Source organism: Lepidothrix coronata, unplaced genomic scaffold (assembly GCF_001604755.1).
Source record: "Lepidothrix coronata isolate B3197 unplaced genomic scaffold, Lepidothrix_coronata-1.0 Scaffold4, whole genome shotgun sequence".
Lineage (NCBI taxonomy): Eukaryota > Metazoa > Chordata > Aves > Passeriformes > Pipridae > Lepidothrix > Lepidothrix coronata.
Genome location: NW_016690184.1, coordinates 12,059,530 through 12,080,560, shown reverse-complemented (window position 1 = coordinate 12,080,560; position 21,031 = coordinate 12,059,530).

Sequence of the window (21,031 nt, the reverse complement as noted above, 5' to 3'; positions counted from 1 at the left end):
TGATATTTAGATATATAAGGATTTGTGTGTGTGTGTATGTGCCTGTAAAATTCCAATTTTGTGTTCTTCATCCATTGAGTTACTTAAATTTGGAAAGGAGAGGGCAGAAGAATCTGCTTTTTGTTTTGTTTTTTGCATCTGAAATGGCTGGCGATGGACACATTCTGCATTATAATATCCTTAAGCAAAATGTTAACATTTACACATTACAAAGTTTTTCTCTAAAACAGTTGTAGCAAAAACATTAGAGGCTTTTAACAGTTTTTCCTTGACTAATGTGTGCTTTGCACATCCTAGAAATAGAAGTGATCTGAACGTGATTCTTTTACATTTACATAAATTGAAACAATTCAAATATAAATCTTCTTTATTCTTTTGTGCAGGCTATTTACACCTTGAGTTTAACGGAGTTTCGCTGCACCTTGCATAGGCAAGGAAAGACTAGAGGTAGGTAGGGAATATGCCCAAAATTTTAGCTGTTTATCTGCAGATTATTACAGGTTGAGAAATACCTTTTCCCACTGAGGTGGAGGATGCAGTGTAGAATACTGTTTCCAAGTGTCAAATGGCTTATGAGGGCTGCACCTGGAGTGACCTGTTGAGGGAAAAATCCTTCCCAAAAGGAATAATAAACTTGCAGAAACTGGAAAAAAAGCTTTACTGTAACCTAAATGTGCACATTGGTAAGTTTGCTTAACCATTACCAAAGGTATAATTAAATAATTGTGGTTTTTTGGAGTAGAATAATTTAATTCGTAAAATAATGTTTATTTAATTTAAAATGAAATTATAACCCATTTTCTAATGCAAATACTCTAAAAAGCTGGTGAGAAAGGGGATGAAAAAGCCCTCTGAGTTTGAGAAAGACATTTTGATGACACTTACAAAATATTTAGATATTTTTACAAGGTCACAACATGTTACTAGATAACTGTCTAGATGTCTGAATGATGAAGGGAACAAAGTAATTGCCATTTGCAAAGTTGTATTTATGTATCTCAGTTGATATGAGAGGGACATATTCCAATTCATTGGAGTCACAAATGTCACAACAGTGCATGGTCTTCTAACTCTACAACAGAAAAAAAAATAAAAAAACCCACAAAATATAGTAGAATAAAAGCAACAAAATCCTAGTGACATAAAAATCATTACTTTTTGTAACATGGGAAATTTAGGGAACATGGGGAATTCATATTATGAATTTTGTTGCCGCTTTGTTTTTTAACCATCAAAGCAGTAAAATCCTGTAGCAAGCTGCCCAGAGAGGTAGGGGGATCTCTGTAATTGGAGGTGTTTGGCAACCTGCTTGGATTAGACCTGCTTTCAGTAAGGGGTTGGACTAGGCAACTTCTAGGTACCCCTTCCAGCCTGTCAGTCTGTGACTGTAATTGCATCATTCTGCTGAACCATCAGAAGATTTTAAAACCAAACTAAAATAATTAATTCATAATCTCTCATCTCCTGTGTTGTTCAGACTGCTATTTACAGTGGCACTTTTAATATTTTTATTCATGATGGTGCCATAGGCTTTGTTGCCTTCTCTAGTTAGCTGCAACCCTCTGCTGTGTTTGTATATCACCACATGGGAGGCATGCATCTTTTTGTGTTCTGGGGTCCCAGTAGGCTCTTGGTTTTAAGTCTATTCATCACTGTAGGGTTTGTCAGCTATTTACTTCATGAACATACAACCCAACATTGATCATTTCTGAAATATGTTGACTTTGTTGTAAATAAATAGTTCTATCAGCCACAGGTCATGTCAGATTTTCTACAATTCTTTATATATATTGCAGACAATATTTGAATACTTGAAGTAACAGTAATTAATCTTTCAAAGTATCTTTCAAATGGGGAAAGTAAATTAACAATATGAATGCTGTTCAGAGTCCCTGCAAAAGAGGATAAAAAAAAGAATAAATGAAGTTGGAGAATTTGGAAAAGAAATTTCCTTTGTCTCATGTGAAAAAGGACAGACACTCCCAATAATTCTCAATACCAACTTTCAGAAACATATACAGCTGTACATGTATCATATATATCTGCATACACAAAACCACACACAAATGAATGGCTAAACAGTGAGCTTTGTCACCACAACTGTCCTTCTGGGATGATTGGGAGTATGAAGATGATCAAATATCAAACCAATAATCAATAAGATTCCCTAGTTGTTCATTTTTATATACATTTGTTTTCCTGCAATTTTTCTCTGTCTTCTTGGAAAAAAAAGATTCTCAATCTTAAGTGCACTGCATCCTTTCAAGTTTATCAGATTTGAAACAGTATTTAACCACCACTTGAAAAAAAAATTCATTGGGAGGAAAAGCAATTGTCAGGACAGTAAGAGGAAACTTGTTGTCGTTTAGAAATGGTATTCTCCAATTTAGTGCTCCCACTAAAACCACACTGCCATGCATTCCGCCCTCCCTCCACCCCCTCCCCCCTGCAGGTAGCTGGTGAGAACTGGAGGCAAAAAAGGCAAAGATCGTGTCTAGAGATGAGATAAGAAAAACTTACTGGAAACAACAATGAGACAAGAAAACAAACAGTAACAGAAACAATATTAATAACAGCATATAAAAGAGTAATTCACATACAGAAATGCTCACAGTGGAGCCCGTGACCCAGTCAGAGCCACAACTGCTTCCTCCATCTCAGGATAGGCATTACCCAACTGCTCTCTCCACCAAGTTTGCCCGATCAGAAGCAACCTCTTCTCCCCATAAGAGAGAGTCTCTTTCCCCCAGCTCCAGCAATGGCGTGAGGTGGTGTAGAATAACCTCTGGGTCCTAGGCATGCCCCTCCCAGTACTGCAAAAATGAACTCTGTCCTGGCCAGAACCAGGACAAACTGTGACGAAAAAAAAAAAGCCAGTGAAAACTTATTTTGGAGGCAATTCTTACTATAGACAAAGTGCCCAAACAATGAAATGCATATGATACATATCAGTCATCCTAAAACATATCATTCATTTAATTTCTTTGATTTAATTATACATGTTTTGCCTCATTCAATGCTTTGAGTGTTGGAAGGTTTGTCCAATGAAGAAGCAGAAGTCCAACTTTGCAATAGGAACTTCCATGTAATATATTTATCATGTTACACCAGATTCCTACTTTTTTTATTTTTGGAATGGAGTATACAAAAAATATCGGTTGAATGATAATGAAGAAATTAAAATTATGGCATTGAATTAGTCAATATTGGCATATCTATAGAGAAAAAAAAGATTCATATCTTTTAACAGATTGAAAAAAAAGTTAAAATTTTATTTAGAACCAGTCTTCAGTTAAATGTATGTAAAATACATGAAAAAAACCCTGACGTCCAAAATATTTTTATGTATTTTTTCTGCCACTCCAAGTAAAATATTTCTAAGAAGCCCAGAAAGATGAGAAATCACCTAAATCTTATGCAACTGTACGCAGCATGAATAACTATGGTTAATATTTTTGAAGATGACATCATATGACTACTATAATTTGCTTTATCAAATAATGATAGAATTTTTTTAAAAAAGTAAATATTTCAGATGCTTTTTGTTCTAACTGTGATTTTATTTTCTGTTGCAATATTATATGCCATTAAAAAGCAGTGATTTTAAATTAAAAAAAAAAACAAACAAAATATGATTTGAAGACTGTTAAGTATTGTCTTTATCCAGTCTATTTTCTTTTTCTCTTCTTAAACAGAGAATTCCAGCAGTCTAAACACAATTTCCAGTTTCATGTTTTAAACAAAGATTGCTTTCATCAAAGCTTTTTCAATATGAAAACTAATAAACACACAATTTAAACTCAGATCCAAAGATTGTATGAAGGAAGAACTTTCCGGGCCTCCTTTCTTCTTATTTCCATGCCATCCATTTGAAACATCACACTTTTTTAGGAACTAGTCATCCTAGTCTTCCCTTGTAGTCTGTGAATCATATCATCTGAATGATATGATTCTTTCCATTTACTACTTTAAAGAAACAGTTTCAGGAATGGTAGTTTAAGCCTAGGCTTGAGGTGGGTATCACCTTACCTAGTAGGAGGACTGCAGTATACATTTGTACTTCATATGACCTCCTTACAGCTGATGGAGAGAAATAAACAAGTTCAGCATACTTCAGCATGGGAAATAAATTGCCATGTCTTTAGCTGAAACTCCTGGCAAGTAGAAGCTTCAAAACCCAACCTCTTGCACTGCAATTCTAAGAAAATAAATATTTAAAGCAAGCTCAAGATAATAATAGAATGCAAAATCATTTTGCAGTAATATGTCCTTTCTTTCCTTGCATTCTACTTAATATGAATGACATTTAACTTATCAAAAGCTTGAAATTATGTTCCAACAATCTACTTTCAATTCTAAATCTACAAGTCTACTTATCTTCAGAATGTATTTTATAATTGAGACATATTTTTTATATTTTTTGTTATTATTAGTTATGTTTATGAGTATAAATTATTATAATATGAGGAGAAGTTTATGAGATAATTCTGTCAATCTAATTTTTTAACACTTAAGGCAATAATTTTTTCAGACCTCTTTTGTACATACCAATTAAATTCTATAGTTCAAAAATAAAAATGTATATATATATTTTATTTTATTTTAACAGTTTTTGGTTCTTAATGACCCCATGACAGGGTATTTTGAGGGGATTAATGATCTGCTAGAATAGGTTCATTGCCCAAGGTATAGAGATTTAGGACAGTCATTAATACAGAGGAAATATTTTGTACTTCAATCATTGCTGTCAAGTTTCTTAATGTATTCAGACTTTAAATAAGCTCTTAAAGACTGTGATAATGCAAATTTCAAACTTGAGGCATCTGACAAGGCTCACATTGAAACAATCTCTTAGGAAAAAGATCTTCTTCAAAATACGTCTTTCTAGCCCCTTATCTATTTTTTTTCCTTTCTATCTGACCTACTTTTCTCCTGCACTTGTCCTCTGAAGTCCTTCAGTAATCAGGCTGTACATCTATCTAAAGCCCATGAGCAAAGTTTTTGGCCTTTGGCTGAAAAACTTTAAATAGCAGTACTGTCATACAGCCCACTGAAAGACAGATAGGCATTCATGTGAACTGAACAAGTCTCTTTAGAGCTAGATATATGTATACACACACACACACACATAGAGAGAGAGAAATACATTGATATATATAAGTGCATAAAAATACGCAAGCACAGACATTTAAGTTTTTGCTGAGACTGCTGAAACAACTTAAAATATTCAAACTCGGACTTTGTTAAGTGTAAAGATCAGAAAATACTTACTTTGTAGCTCTGATTTGCATTAATTTGCCTGTGATAACTTTACAAGAAAATGTAAATTGAATTAAAAAAATGGTTTTCACTAAGGTTTTTTCTTTGTCATGCTAAGTAAATCGAATGTAGTATAACAAGAATTTAATATTTAATTTACTCCTTACTTTGAAAGTATCCAAAACTTGGATGACTTGGTGACTTGGGCATGTTTTAATCTGATTTACTTTGGAACTTATTGTTCACATAACAACAAGCTTCTTGTTTCTGTCTAGTTTATTTGTTTTTTTAAAGGAAGGCTTATACTCTTACACAAAGAGTTGTGGGAGCACCTCTTTTGGATGGAATACACTCCAAAACAAGACAATACCTGCATTGTCATCCTTATTATTGAATTTCTGCAGGGCAAAGAGAGCCCACCTGAGACCTCCAACAAGGCCTTGCTTGTGAAGAAGCCACTGACTCAGATCAGCCCTGGACTGCCCTGATACAGCCTCTTCCTTCTCTTTTTTATAGTCTATCTCAGTGCCTTTCAGCACATCAGTCTCACCTCTTCTTAAAGCAGGAGGACAGCATAGCATCCTGGCTTAATAGTTTGCTAGAGCCTAAGGCAGAAGAAGTTCAATTTTTACCCAAGTTAGCTATCCTGCCTGATATCAAAATTGCTCATATGCATTTTAGATGAACTACATGGGACAGTTTTCTTGTTAGGATCCAGTTAGATTGAACCTAGTGCTTTTCCAGACACTTTCAAACCACCTACAAAGCACCAAATTTAATCTGCTGTGTAATCATGAGAACAACAGCATTATGATTATAATCATCTGTTGAATGAGAAATTACCAATCAGCTTGAAGGTTGCTTGTAGCCACCCTTCTAATTCGGTTGCCTAATTCAGGAAGATGAGTAAGAAAGAGTGGATCACAGTCTGGAATTTAAGTGATTAATTAATTTAATGAACTTACTTTGTCAACTTTATTAAGTCTTTACTGATCTTGCAAGCCCATGTGGTTTAAGCATATACGGCCTATGATAAATTTATATTATTGTTACCAGTGTTTGTCAGTTTTAAAACATTTACCCAACTGCTAACTTGAAATTTGTCCTCCTGTTAAATGTAGCTGGAAAAATCACAGAATATTACGAGTTGGAAGGGACCCATAAGGATCATCAAGTCAAACTCTTTAAGCGAATGGCCTGTACAAGGGTCTAACCCATGACCTTAGTGTTATTAGTGCAATGCCCTAACCAACTGAGCTAATCTCAGGGTCAACTGACAGTATATGGCTTCATATTTTTGTATTGAAGCCTACTTAGATGTGCTGAATTCTTAAGTAGGTATATATTTAATTTCTTTTCAAAGTTAAATTATTGTAATTTATCTTGAAATTTGAAGGCAAGCTGAGTTGAGTCTTTCCTCATCATCCTCATGAGTACTATATTTCAGTCATCTTCTCTCCTTCACAGAATCACAGAATGGGTGAAGCTGGAAGAAATCACTGTGGGGGTCATCTGGTCCAACCTCCCTGCTCAAGCAGGTCTCTTAGAGCATGTTGCTCCAGATTGTGTCCAGATGGCTTTTGAAAATCTCCAGTGCTCAGTGACCCTCAGATTCACTCCAGTATCTTCGTACTATGTTTTCAAAGTACCTTTGAAACCATCTTTAAGGTACTTACTTAGAAAGTAATACTTGGAAATTCAAGTAATGATTTCTGAGTCAGAATTATCTCTCTTGAATTGTGTCAGGTGTAGCATACTAACAAGGTTAAAAAAAAAAGAAATCTTGTTAACATAAGCAGGTATTAACAGTATTAAACGCACATTGGGAGCACATCTGTTTTCAAAAATACCACACATACATCTGTCAGAGGGCTTGTTCATGTAGGTAAACCATAAAAACTACTCTGTGATAGAAAAAGCAGTAGTTCCCTATAGAGCAAGAATGATACATGTGCAAATGCAGGCTCCCTACTTAGAGAAAGGGATCTATTTACATGTAAGTCATATGTACCTTTTTGGGGCTATGTTCTTCCTTGAACAGCAGTCTGCGATAATCACAGCAAGTCAGGTTAATTACAGTAATAGTCCATGTACCACTTAGCACGTCTTAGCCTAAAGGCTTAGAAAGTGTTAATATTCATGCATAAGGCTTTTGCTGGAAGCTTAGAGTTTGCTTAAACTTACAATTCTAACATTAGATATTCCACAAAAAAAAAAAAAAAAAAATCCTGCATTGCCTATAAAGTCAAGGATCCTATCCAGACATTTAAGGTGGGGTTTGTTTTATCTAATTTTCAAAAAGGCTTTTTCATGCTCAATGCTGTGGCTTCTTTGATGTTTATAGCTCTTTTTTTTGTGGTTTAATGGGTAGTTGAAAGACACCTCACTGGGTAGCATACTCATAATTTACCAACATATGACAATAGTGAGTCAATCTATTTCATGCAGGGCCAAGTAGAGGCAAACACTTCCTAATGGAATGATGAATACTGTCTGATCTGATGATTCACCAGATAACATTCCACCTGTTTTCTGTGATTATGTATCTCGGTGAGCATTGTTTCCTGTGTTACAAAGTTGTTTTGCTGTTGTTTTTTCGTGTGTATGTGTTATTCATGCTTCATTCTATCCAAAATGGATGTTAATGGTGCACACGTATCCGATGCCTGCTAGTCACCGTCAGAAAACAGGATGATCAAGTAACAAGTAATGGAAGAAACAGCAGATGTTAGTGAACCCAATATCCCTCACTTTTTGGTCCAGTTTTAAATATTCTCAGCTGTGTGAATTTGAGGGAAATATGCATCTTGACCCAGAATTTGCTTTCGCTGCCAGAGACTCGGTTTAGTGGTTGTGGTGGCAGCGATGATGATAGCAGGCCCAGAAGCAATGTTTTGAATATGTATGCCCCCTTCTCATCACAGAATCAAAGAAAGGTCTGTGTGCTGTGAGTGGAAGATATGCAGTTGCTTTAGTTTCTTCTAAGACTGTTTCTCTGAAGGCATTCCTTGCTTTGATCAGCAAGTTACCATAAATAAAAAACATAGCAGTTGCATAAAAGAGTCTTTTTCTCAGGAAAGAATAATGTATTCTTAAAACTCGGCAAGCCCATAATCTCTGCATGTGGTATGGCTCCAGATCAAGAGCAATCCTTTCTACTATTTCCTGGTGTATAGATAGTGTGGTTGGATGATTTGTGATATGTTTTTTCTTCTTCTAGGAACAGCATATATAGTAAAGGTTTGGTTATTGTTTGGATTTTTTCTTTCCAACTAAGTAAACTCTTTGTTTAGCATAATAGTGACAGTTCAAAGTCAGTTATTTAATACTGGAAAAATAAAATGTTGCATTCAAGGCAGAAAAAGAATCCTGATTTATATAAAAAGAACAGTTGAAATAAATGAGAATACTACAGATTGTTAAAGTGTTTGGAACAATACAAGATGGGAAGTAGAGATCACCACTCTCCTCAGTAATGCTTTAAGTAAAACACAGATAGACAAGAAACTTTCTCACATATCTTGAAATTATGCAGAAGTATATTTTCCCATCATTATCTATACTATATTTACTGGAAAGAGTGTAATTTTATCTCATAGGTTATAATCCTTCTGTGCACACAGCACAGCTGGCATGAATGCAGAAAGTCAAAGAATGTAAAAATGTGTAAGTATTTTTGTTTGCAGGTCTGTATTGGTTGATCTGATGTAAGAGACTGAGAGTGTTTTAACATGTGATAAAATGTCTTAGAGTACTGTATTCATGGTCATCTTAGAGAACAGCAAAACCACTTGGACTTTTCTGTCTTTCAGCCACCACTAGGATGCTCACTTCCTAAGAGATGTTTGCTTTGTCTCTGTATTCTGCATGGATCTCTTGCATCCTCTTGGAGTTGGGGAGATAAATCTGAACCTGTATTCATTAGGGAAGAAGGGCCTTAAGGTGCTGAATGGGACAGTTCAAACAAGTATTAAATCTTACACACTGAATTACAATTTGCATTGTTCTTTGGCATTTGGCAAAACATTTAAGGACTTCCTCTGTATTTTATAGAATGAAGAAAACATCAATTAAAATGTGTGTAGCTATAGTTTGGGTTGGCTTGAAGGAGGACAGGATTTACATAAGCAAAAAGAAAGTAAGTTGGAAGGAGAAAAATAATTCATGGTTTACATAGCAACAACCTTAGTCTCCTGTGTTATCAAGTAGTGTACGTTCTACAGGATGTGATCTATTATGCAGAGTCAAAATATAATTTCACCTTTCAAGACAGTTCCAAAGAGAAACTTACTTAACAACACTGTCTGTACACAGGAAAGTGACAAAAAAGTTGCTCAGCTACACCACCAAGGACACCATGCTACATCCTTTAGATGTGAGAATTGCCATCACATAACATACATATATATGTAAATTATCTGAAAAATATTATACAATACTTTGATTATACTTATTCATTATTTTGTCACAGAAGACACAGATATCATCTTTCCATTTATTTCTTGCATTTATTTCCAAATAAATACAGTATATGAGATAAAAATTTGTTAATCACAGGTTACTGCAACATCTCTGACGTTAGATTTTCCAGGTACAGTGAACCAAGGGCACTTCTGTCTTAGGCTACCTTCACCTGAAGCATATGAACAAAAAAGAAACAAATGCAAAATTCTTTTATGGGTGAGATAAACACATGTGTCTTTCAATGTGAAGTACAGATTATTCTAAACAGTTTGGGATTAAATTATGTTGCTGGTACAGTGGTTCGATAGGCATTGCCTTAGTCCTCCATCAATTTTAGCTATAACTCCATTGGGATAAATGATTACTCCCCCCTTCTTTTCATAATTCTTGAAGATTGGAAACAACTTATTTAAATACAATTAATTAAAGTCCTTCAACATATTCCGTCCGTAGTTAGCCCTTGCAAACTAATATAATCATGAGCTTGAAGAGACCAGCACCTTGATTAAAGATGTAGATTGTTCTTGAATTGCCACTTGAGTTATGTTAAAGAAAGATACCTATGACAGTCCTCAACTGTGATTTTCTTAACTGAAGATTAAATTGCTCAGAAACAGATGACCAATTAGAACAGTAGATGATTCAAATGTGACAAAAATTTACAATAAATATTAACTTATTCTGGAAAATAATTTGAATATTGATTATTCCATTATACTCCAGAAATACTCATTTTTCAGACTTTAATTAAAAGTCTGAATTCACATGGTTTACTGAACTCCATCAAGCATAACAGCACACAAGTAGACCATGGTTCCCATAGCCAGTTAGTTTAATCTGTTAGCCTCTTGAAAACAAATGGAAAGCAGGAATTACTTGCCACAACTCTGTCAGGATAGCACCTTTAAAAACTTCTGTAAAAAGTTCAATGGTCTTTTTTTTCCTCTTTTTAGAGGAGGCAGATTTTCTACATGTACGCTAAAGTAAATGGGGTTTTCTATTTGCAGGATTTTCCTGAAATCATTTCAGTTTCCTAGTGCTGCCAGGAATCAAAAATCAGGAAGATGTTTTCTGTGAAATTATTTGAAATAACGTCTCCATTCTGAATGGAAATCATTAACCTCTGTGGTGTGTGCCCACCCAAGCAACCATACCACTCCCCTCTTCAGATGGACAGGGGAGAGAAAATATAGCAAAATGTTTGTGGGTCAAAATAAGGACAGGGAGAGATTACTCACCAGTTACCGTCACAGGAAAACCAGACTCGACGTGGGGAAATCAGTTAAATTTATTAACGAACAAAATCAGAGTAGGATAAAGAGATATAAAACCAAATCTTAAAAACACTTTCCAGCCACCCATCCCTCATTTCCAGACTTAACTTCACTTCTGAATTCTCTACCTTGTCCACTGCAGCAGCACAGGGGGATGGCGAAGGGGGGTTGCAGTCAGTTCATCACACGTTGTCTCCACTGCTCCTTTCTTCTCAGGGGGAGGACTTTTAACACTCCTCCCCTGCTCCAGCATGAGTTCCCTCCCACAGGAGACAGTTCTCCATGAACTTCTCCAATGCAAATTCTTCCCACAGTCACAGTTTTTCAAGAACTGCTCCAGTGTGGATCACCCATGGGGTCACAAGTCCTGCTATCAAATCTGTTCCAGTGTGGGCTTGTCTCTCCATGGGGTCACAGGTCCTGCCAGGAGCCTGCTCCAGCATGGGCTTCCCGTGGGATCACAGGCTTCTTCAGATGCATCCACCTGTTCCAGCATGTGGTGGATGTTTGCTTCCCTGTGGACCTCCATAGGCTGTAGAGGGAACAACCTGCATCACCATAGTCTTCCAGATGTGCTCCAGCCCCTGGAGCACCACTCATCCTCCTTTTTCACTTACCTTGGTATCTCTCACATATTGTCACTCCTCTCTCCAACTACATTTGCACAGGTTTTTTACCCTTGTTCTCAAATCCATTATCACCACCACCAGTGGGCTTGGCCTTGGCCAGTGATGGGTCCTTCTTTGACGTGGCAGGCATTGGCTCAGTTGGACATGACGAAAGCTTCTACCAGCTTCTCATAGAAGCCACTTCTATAGACCACACCCACTAAGATGACCTGGCCATGCAAACAAAATAAAACTTCTAACACTTCTCTTTTCAGAATGAAAATATTACCTTAATAGAGAAGATTCTGGCTACAACAGAACTGTCTTGTGAAGCAAAGGTCTAGAAACAAGTAGCTGAGTACATAGAGACTGACTGACAAAATAATTTCAAAAAACAACTATTTCAGCAAAACAGTAGAAGAAAAGCTGACTGTATATATTGACACTAATGAAGAGAAGCAGAAGGTAGAGACTACCGTTAAAGATTTACCAATGAAATACCAGGTAGGTGACATCTGAGAGAACAGAACTTTCAAAGGAACTAGCAGAAGCTGAAAGGACTCTGGGAAATTATTACTTGTCCATTCTATCCTCTCCCAGGTGCCAGATAATTCCCTGACTAACTTATCATCTGTATTTTACTTTTTCTTCAAAAATGCTTTTGTTTCTCAGGTAGAGCTTAGTATCAATCCTGCTGCAATTATCCCTGGCAAAGGGAAATTCATGCACTGTTTTCTATTTTTTTCTCTGCTTATAATGCAGGTACAAAGAGAAAAACATCTATGTCAGAAAAAAAGCACAAAAAAACCTTATTTTGTAATCTAAATGGGTATTATTTCCTGCAAATATTTCAAACTTACTTTTTTTTTTGCGATTGTCCTCCGGTTTTTGCACCTTTATTGATTAGGATAAAATAAATTGTTGCATCTCAAAGTCTGTATCTCTACAGTACTGTTTTGGAATACAAATTATAAAAGATTTCTCTGTTTAGAGTATACATGCAAGTATGTCTATGAAAATTCCAAGTATATTCATAGGAAAATTTACACATGCATTTAAAGAAGAAAATGCAATTGAGTGAAACTTTCCTGAATATAAAGACAAAAAATACAATCAAAATCTCATGGTTCCATTTGGAAAACTAAAAATGTTTTCTAAATCTGTTTTGCTTAGTTGAGATAGTTATTAATTTTTTTATACCAGTTGTGAAGTGTTTAGTAAATGAAAAAGATCTTTCATTTATAACATCATGAAATACTTTGGGGTTTAGGACTTCTTAGTCACTAGAATGGTCATCTGGCACATGGTATCAAGCAAGGTGAAAAATAAGTTAAAAATTTGAGTATTTAAGACAGTTTATAAGGAAATTTATAAGGAAATACACCACTCATTTTACTTCCATTTTGTTGTCATATTCTTATTATTTTATTTTATTTTATTTTATTTGCTATGATTGAAGCCAGACTAATAAAATTAGAAGAAATTATTTGTTAATTTGGAAATTTTTTTCAGGAATTAAACTTTTTGCTTGAGTTCTTTCTGGAAGAAGCAAAATGGTCTTATGTTTTGTGAATCAGTAGTAAGTAAAAGCTTACTCTGATGATGCCTTAATATAACACTCTGGAAGAATAAACAGTTGATAAATGCAGAGATTTGATGACACGTATTTTCAGAGAAGCAATCCCATTCTCCTCCAAGCAACACTTACAATAATCTTTCACTTTTTCTTTGGACAACTATTTCCCCAGTTTTTCAACAGTGTAGTTGCAGTGGGAGATCTACCATCCATGGGGAAATTCAAAGTGATGCACCCAGCTGAATAGAAGCTATTATTTTACGTTTGATAATGACCTTGCTTAATTACAACTGAAAGCATAACCTGACTTCACGGAGCAAGCTGGTAAAAAAGCAAAATATCAGCTGTCTACCACACCACCTGGTATCCTAAATCCTTCTTAGGCAGTTCTTTAATCTGGGGAATAGTAGAGAGTAAGTGCTTGCTGCTTTAGCTCCTAACTTCCTTCTATCCAGAAACAGCTAAGTGTGTCATTTCTTACAATACCAAATTTCCCTGTGGTACTTGGTGCAGCAAAACAACTAATGCTTCTGTCCTGCCTTCCAGAGATGACAAGGACAAATTAACATTCCCGTCCAGTCAAGCTGAACTCAGAGAGCTGTTGCCAAGGAAATGTCCTCTTATAGTTAATACCTGCACATCTGGAGGAGGATGGGGCTCAGTCTCACTTGCAACCTAGTCCAAAGGCATAGGAAGCTGATGGCAGAAATGGGTAGTGCCAGCAGGTAAGACTGAGCGGTCCACATCCATTCTGTTAAGCGTAAATAGCACCACCTTGTGTTCTCAGCCTTCCCATTTGTAAGATGGCCCTACTGTAAATCATTCCTTTACACTCTTTTCTATAGTAATTAAAACAATGCTCTTTGCTGTGCCCCTGGGTTAATACAATTTGTTTTATTCACAGCCTAAGTCATTTGCCTCCCTGCAGCACATTGCTATATTGTGTCTATCCAGCAGTGTTGAGGGAGCAAGTAGAGTACATTCCAAGGTGTACATAAATCCAGTTCAGGTTATTTCAAATGAAATAATAAGGTAAGTGCTTATGCTCAACTCCTGTGGGGAAAACTCACAGGAAGATAAAGAAGGATTCAGGAAAATCAAAGCATTGCCTCAGATTCCTTCATTTAAAAATGTGAGAAGAGGGGGAAATACAAAGATGAGTGTAAAGAACTAGTCACTCTGAAAATGTCATAAAGGACAGAGCCATGACCACCATGGAAATACCACCCCCTTCTCTCCAAGTCACAAATTCCAGTTATTAACACTGACACTTAAGAAAATCAGAGGAAAATTTTAAAGAACTGTAAAAGAGTCTACCTTAGAAACTAAACATTATAGAAAAAGCCACAAACCAACTAGTCCAGTTCATCTAGAGAAGGATAAGAACAGAGCAAGTATATATAATAGTAATATCCTCCCAGCCTCTGATAATTTTCCATTTAGAGGCATTCCTGTGTATTTTGTTGCTCAAATATATATATAACAGATTTTAGAAGTATTTCAAGTAGTATACAGATCTTCCTGTGAAAATTAATGCCATCTCTTGGTTTTGGACTTGGCTTTCACTGAGGTAATTTGATAGTGACTTGATTTTTAGTGAAAGAGGGAGGAAGCAATCACTCCCTATCATCCTTCTTCATGTCACTGATGATTTTTTGTGGAATTCCTAGTGACCTCTTTCTTGAGCTGAAAAGTTCCAGGTTCATTCATTGTCCACCATAAAGAAATTGTCACTGAAGACCTTTGATCAACTTTGTTGATCATGAATTTACACATCTGCATAGTAATCTTTTCTGGTTAGTTCTCTATTCCTTTCCTAACAATTTGATTTTTTGAATGCTGTCAAGAACTGGGCTATTTTCATGCAGTCATTTGTCATGACTCTAAACACTTTGTGTTTGTCAGCACAGAGTTCATTATTTTATATAAAAAATAGGATTGTTTCTTCCCACACCTGCAACTTTACATGTATTTACATTGAATACCATTGACAAGTCATTCAGTCTCCGAAGGTCCTTATGAAATATTTCACAGGTATCTCTCAACCTAAGCACATTGAGAAACCTTGTTTATTCTGATTTAATTTGGGTAAAATAAGTTTTTGTGTGAACTTTTAAGCAATGGAGTTTAGAGGGGATGCTGAAGTCAGTAGGGAAGATGAACCAAATACAAATGGGATCTGTTGTAGTCATTAGCCACTGAAACTATTGCAAAAGACAGTCTTGGGAACTGAGAAGGTACAGCTTGTACCTTTTGTTTGATTCACTCTATGTTCCAACAAACCATACTCTTCAGTTAACAAAATATTTAAGTGGCAATCTGTACCTTGGGAATGACTTGCTAGACTATTGTCTGGATAATGACAAGAGCTTAGAAACAGCACTGCAATGGACTCATATTTGTCTCAGTAAGATCAAGAACCTCAGACCTTTGGTTAGCAAGAAGCAAAAAGTACCTTTAATGTGAGATCCATTCTGAGAAGAGGAAAAAAAGTAATAATTTGCTGAAGATTCCTTGTATTCTGCATATTTCTTGAATTCTCCCAGTGGTTTAATTTGAGCTATTTTGGAGTGAAATACTGCCCCATGGTAATATATCCTATAAATAGAATCCCATGATTACAAGTATGGGAAGAGATGTCTGGATCATTCAATTTGATCTATCATTTTTGCGGTACTGAACTGTTTTATTTTTCTATTTTCAATCTGTAAATAGTCTTTGTAACTCTGCTCATTTTTGAGCAGGATAATGATAGTTATAAAATAATTTACTTTATGATGAACTAGTATATTCCCTGTTGTTTGTTTATGAAGAAAAAAAACATTTAAGGAAGTGATTAAACAGATGTTTATTGACATGAGTTGTACCACTTTGGAGGAATGTGAATAATGAGGTTTAACTTAAGAGAGTATTCACAAACAGTAATAGAAAGTTACATATCTAGATCAACAGGGACCTAGAAGCTTTAAGAGCAAGTGTTTCAGTACTTACCTTGTCTGCATTTATTTAGCGAAAAAATTCTAAAGGGACAGTGTCACCTTAGCACCTCAAAAAAATGATGGAAAACAAGCATAACTAACATCAAGAAAACATTTCTTCTCAGGCAGCATAAGGAGAATTACCTGTCACCTGTGACTTGTCATTTGCTATATCTTTTCAAACAGATCCTCTTTGTTATTGACTAATTGGAAGAACAATAGTGGGTATACGAAATATTCCAAGAAAGATAATGAAAACCCTGGTTTCTTATTGTTCTATTAAAAATGTTGCAATTCATCACTTAACATCATTAGTGGTTGATAACTGGAATTGTGTCTCAGTCAACATAAAGCATACCATAGTAGCTGTCTGTATTAAAATTTAGATGCTGCCTGTTGAAAATGGATAGTAATTTGGTGATTATTCATATTTTTAAACATTCTGAATTACACTAATTTATTATGCAAAATTAAATTGGAGTGCATAGAGCATATGGATTTTTTCCATTTTTTTATTCTTATTTGTGGCAGTGATGAATGGCAGATAATTTATAACACTGAAGTTTAATAATTAAAATGACTTTTATTATTCTGTTTACTAGTTTCTTCTTTCTGCAGTCTCTTGTAATTTTGCCACATGATTAGCAACAAATTTTGCACAGCAGCACCTTCTAATAGAACACAGCATGGATAATTTTCCATGCAGATTCAATCTCCGTCTATATTCCACTAATCCCTTGATTGTTCCTGGTGAAAATAATCAGATCCCTGTTGTGTTCCTGATGCACTGAGCATTTGTAAAGATAATAACAAGATTCAGTGCATCAAAGGACTCAGAATATGCATCTGCTCTTTGGCCTAACTGAAAAGGGCCACACAAGGAGCCTGGTCGATTATTCACTGAAGATTAATTAATACAGCTTCATTTGTAGACTGTATCTACTTGCAGTGGAAATATGGTGTTGCGGGGGATTAATCTTACCCAGCTCACAGGTGCCCACCATGCTGCTCTTTCACACTCTATCCTCAGCATAACATAGGGATAAAATAAGATGAAAAATCTTGCGGGTTGAGGCAAGGACAGGGAGATTGCTCAACAACTGCGATCATGGGCAAAACAGTCTTGACTTGGGAAAGATTCGTTTAATCTATTGCCTATTGGTAACAAAGTAAGAAAGTGAAAAATAAAACCAAAACCAAATATATTTTCCCCCAGACTCCCTTTTTCCCAGGGTCAGCTTCCATCTTGACCCTTCTACCTCCTCCACTCCAGGTGGTGCAGGGGGACAGGGAATGGGTGTTGTGCTCAGTTCATAATGCTTAGTCTCTGTCACTCCTGTCTCCTCATGCTATTTCCCTTCTCCAGCATAGTTCCTTCCCATGAGCTGCAGTTCCTCAAGAAATGTTCCAGCATGGGTCCTTCTCACAGGGTGCAGTCCTTCAGAAGTGGCCTGCTTCAGCTTGGGTTCCCCATGGGCTGCAGTTCCTATCAGAAAGTCTGTTCCAGCATGTGCTCTCCAAGGGCTGCAGCTTTCTCCAAGTCACATCCACCTGTTTCAGCACATGGTCCTCCATGGGCTGACGTGTCGGTATCTATTCCACCATGGGCTCCCATGGGCCATAGTGGAGACCCATGGTCTTCTGCATGGGCTGTGGGAGAATCTCTGCTCTGGCTCCTGGAGCACCTCCTCCCACTCCTTACCTGATCTTGGTGTCCTCAGGGCACATTTTCTCTCTCCTCTGAGTTGTTATGCAGCACTTTTTACCCTTTCTTAAATAAGTTATCACGGAGACACCACTGGTGTTTGATTCAGCTTTGGGCAGTGCTGCATCCCTTTCAGATCCATCTGGAACTGCTTCTGTTCAACATGGGGGCAGCTCCGTCTCTTCTCCAAGTTATCTATGCTGCCATAGTCTTGCCACGTAAACCCAGTGCGGGTGGTAAACTAGCCAGCTAACCAGGAGACTTTTCAATTGAAAAGGAACTGATGCCTTTCTACTGCCTGCTCACTTGACAGTCAGTGGGACCCAGATGATCTCTCAGCAGACGCAGCTTAATAACAAGCCAAATAAAGAGCCCAGGCAGTGTAATGTGCTTTATGAATTCCTAATACTACACAACACTGGTATGAAAGCCCTACCCAAGTTTACATGGTTTACTACACTTCAAGTTTTTGGTTATCTATAGCTGCCATCATAGAAAATAAGCACTTGACTAGGTGTGTCCCATTTGGTTTGGCTGACAAATTAAACTAGATTATAAGGATTTATCTGTTCAACTGGGTACAGCTACAGGCAAAAGTCCACAGCAAGGTGCATGCTCCTTGGTCTTGCTCTGAAACTAAATACATAAACTATCCTGTTTCCGTGACTCTTATAGAGATGATCATACCCTTAAATTTAAACATACATTTTCAGACTCTTTCAGAACTGGATTTTTCAGAGTAGTAATTTCAGCTTGTATTAACCTAAAAATATGGAGTCTCTATGGATTAGAGGTTCATTTATCTTAAGCTTCCTTTTTACTGTGCAATCTAACATGATGATATAGAACAAGGGAATAAAAAAAAAACTTGTAAATTATATTTGTACATATTTAAGGACCTTTTGCATTGCTAGCATCATAGAAAGAGACGTTAGTGTAAACAATATTCTGCTTTGTTGTGTTTCTCATCTTACACAGAAAAATAGCTACAGAATAGGTTTTGAAAAACTTTTAGAGATGAATTCTTTCTGTTTGTGCTGATTGGTAGAACTTTCACTGACATCAATAAAACATAGACAAGGACAGTGCAGAAGATTTGAAAATGCCTTCTAAGTGCTACAATATGGGATTTTGCATTTAATTACGCAAAAGCGTCCCTTGAAATTCTTACATTTGAAATACTATCTTCCCTTAGGGGAAAATGAAAAAAAATTAGTATTACATGTTTTCCATAGTCAAAGAACAGCAGAAACATGGATCAAGTGAAGAATTAAAAAATAGTAATTGAATTGTTCAGAAGGCAACATATTTATTAATCTCAGAAAGCTTTTCTGCTGGAGAATAAAATAGGCATCTATCATTCATTACCACTTTAAATTATTACGGATATTTCAGGTGTTGCAGCAAGTGTTAATGAGACCAACTGTGAAGGTAAACTTTATATATCTGATTCTTCCTTTCTGGAACGACCATTTGTATTCAATTTTTTGGGAGGTTTGAGGGCTAAGTAATTTGGCTCCTGATCTTAAATGTCAGCTAAACCTTACATAGCTGTCTCCTACTGCATGACTACTCTGAGTGTATAATTAGAAGTAGATCTAATATTTCTTCTACATTGCAGCACCACAGTGTCTCTCTTACTTCATAACCAGTCTCATGTTGTCAATAATTCAAAAGAGTTCAAGGAAGGATTGAAAGATTTAAGCACTAAATTTTAAATACTGTTTACCCTTGTGTCCCTTTGTTTCTCCATCCCAGGACCCTGTACTCACAGGGATCCCATTAGCCAGCATCTCCTCTGGCATCAGTATAGCAATAAAGCTTTAATTCTGTTGTAGTAACTCCACAAAACAGAGACAGCCCTTGATATCTGATGATATTTCGTTGTCTTCACAAAAAAAAATAGTATTCTGACATCAGCCCTCTTTACGATCTGCGTATAGTATAAAAAGAGCAATATATCTGAGGTAATGCTCTATCTGCCATGAACCACTTCAATGTTTCATTTCAGTCACCCCAAAAAAATTATTAATTTGAAAGATAAAATTTGTTTTATTTTTCTGTCTTCAAAAATTGACAGCTTCCTCCCTCTCTTTTAAGTGTTGCAGATGGTACAAGCATACAAAAGACTGATGTACTACAGACTTTCATGATTCTGCTAAAGGTATTTTACATATATCTACTTGTTAAATTAAAAGTAAATTGCAGTGTTGAAATATTGGATTTTATTTTACAGTATAATTAAACCCAGATATCAAATATTTGGAGGGAGGATATTAGAAAGACAAGTAGAAATTGAAATGTGTGGCATTCCTTATAAAATATCTTACCAAAATGTGCTTTGCAAGCTATCAGTATTTTAAATAACTGCAAATAAAGTGGTCTTTTTCTCTTCTGGAAAATTAGGTATTGTCTTGAAAATAAAAAATAAAATAAAATAAATGGAAAATTCCAGCTGGATATACAATAAAGGCAAATTACAAATAACTTTATCTTTTCCAAGAAAGGTGAAATAATAATATATTTCTGTAGTGTGATAGGGGTTTTTTGTGTATCAAGATGCTAAATCACAATGACTAAAAACATACAGGAAATTAAAAAAAATTGTTTTACCTAATCTTTAAGCACGCAAGTAATGCATGGCTAATTTAAAATATAAATTTAGAGGTACTATCATTTTTTTTTGTATGTATGAATCTTACGTGGAGAAAAGTGCTTAGAATCTGAAATTTAAAATGTCCTATTACATATCCTGAGGAAAACCTTCCTTCATTTAGAAAGACCTATATTGGTATGTCAGTTTCATTTAAATACAGTGTGAAAAAGTAGCATATGAAATGTGTACTTGGAGAAAGATTGTTGATGTCAGCATTTTAGGTTTATTACAAAGAGCAGCTCAGTAATAGCAGTAATACCACTCAGAAGTTGAAGGTATTTTGTGATCAACTTTTTGTAATATTGAATTTTCATGAAAAATGTGACACTAGCAAGTAAAAGAAAGGTGACTTTGCATGCTATCTCTTGCATAAACTAGAATATCAATTATCTCTACTTTGCTTCGTTGTGGATTCACTGAGCATGTACATTACATTAAGTTTTGTTCACAAAATTTTTTTCCTAATGTGACTCCTTGTCCCAGCATTCATGTTTTTAGTATATTAAAATAA